This window comes from Nicotiana attenuata, unplaced genomic scaffold, assembly GCF_001879085.1.
Source record: "Nicotiana attenuata strain UT unplaced genomic scaffold, NIATTr2, whole genome shotgun sequence".
Taxonomy (NCBI): Eukaryota; Viridiplantae; Streptophyta; class Magnoliopsida; order Solanales; family Solanaceae; genus Nicotiana; species Nicotiana attenuata.
The window spans coordinates 10,195-11,893 of NW_017672125.1; positions in this window are offsets into that span (position 1 = coordinate 10,195).

Here is a 1,699-nt window from a genome sequence, read left to right on the forward strand (position 1 = left end):
CCGCCTCCTCCTCAAATATAACACAGCAATCCATATCATCATCTTCTAGGAACAAGTTCCTCATTGCTGCTAGTGCTTCCTCTTCTTCTGAACCATATATAACATCACCTGGCTGGAAAGTCTGCTTTAAGCTAGGTATTGGTTGTTCTAACGGATAGTAAAGATCGTGCCAGGGTGGCGACCATTCATTGAATTCCTTCCAGGTATACTCACATCCAATCCGAAGGTGGTGCCGTGTTTCTTGAGCTTGATGGGCTTAGATATTCCTTGGAGATTCTTGCCAAGTCCCTTGCCAGGTTCATACCCGCTCCAGTTCAATATGCTTTCAATTTTGTTGTCCCACCACTTGTCCTTATCAACAGCGTTAAATCGCTCGATGTGATGATAGGTCTCCCCACCTATCTTCCTTCTTCCTCCGATCGCTGGGACGGTCTGGCGACTGTATATGGGATTGCTACCGTCGCCGTGAATAATCACCTCTTGGTGATTCCATTCAAACTTCATTGCCTGATGTAGGGTTGATGCTACGGCCCCAGCGACATGAATCCAAGGCCGCCCCAGAAGCAAGTTGTAAGAAGCGGGCACATCTATCACTTGAAAATTAACATCAAACCAAGTAGGCCCCATTTGCAGACATAAGCTAATTTCCCCAATAGTGGACCTTTGGGAACCGTCAAAAGCTTTGACGTTGATGGCTCCATCCTTGATCTCATGCAGGCTCTTTTCCAACGTTCTGAGAGTTACCAATGGACAAATGTTGAGGCTGGACCCTCCATCAATCAGTATTCTGGTGATAAAATAATCTTCGCACTGCACGGTGATGTGCAATGCCTTGTTGTGACTCAAACCTTCTGGTGGTAGCTCATCTTCGTGAAAAGTGATTTTGTGACTTTCCAATACCTGACCCACCATCTTTTCCATTTCTCCTCCAGTGATATTGCTTGGTACATATGCCTCACTCAGCATTCTTAACAAGGCATTCTTGTGTGCATCGGAATTCTGTAGCAAAGCAAGGATAGAAATCTGCGCCGGTGTTTTGTTCAACTGATCAATGACTGAGTATTCCTTCGCTTGTATCTTTCTCCAGAGATCATCGGGCCCGGTTTCAGTGATGGCTTGTCGATCAGAGGTTTGCTTACTCGACTCAGCCAAGTGTTTCGGAGTATAAACCCTGCCGGTTCTTGTCATACCTTGTGCCGCAACCGTTTCCCCGAACTTGGCTTTCCCCTTCCTTCTTGCCTCGGCTGTGTAGTCCCATGGTATGGCTTTTGTATGGAATGGCGTTAAGGCTGTCATTGCCGCTGGAATGGGCAACCTTGCTTTGGAAGGTAATACAACAACTTCAAATGGCTCAAGCGCCTTTGGGGACCCAAACTCGACCTCAATTGGTGTTGGCGTCTTTGCAGAGGCCGGTGTTTCAACTCAAGTGGTATGGACATGTTCACCTCGGCATCTTCAGAAGGCTGAATCTGGACTACAATCGGATTAAGGGTGACTGTTGGTTTCTTTAGATCGTCGCCTTCGGTGATCAAACCGATTGATCCCTTGGGATCCCAATCATCCTCTATTTCAATCATATGGACACCTCCACCCTTGTGGTCTGGTAGAGGGTTATTGCGGACATTCGGGGCTGGCTCCTTTGCCACGATGATCTTGTTATCAATCAAAGTCTGGATCTTATCCTTCAGAGAGCGGCATT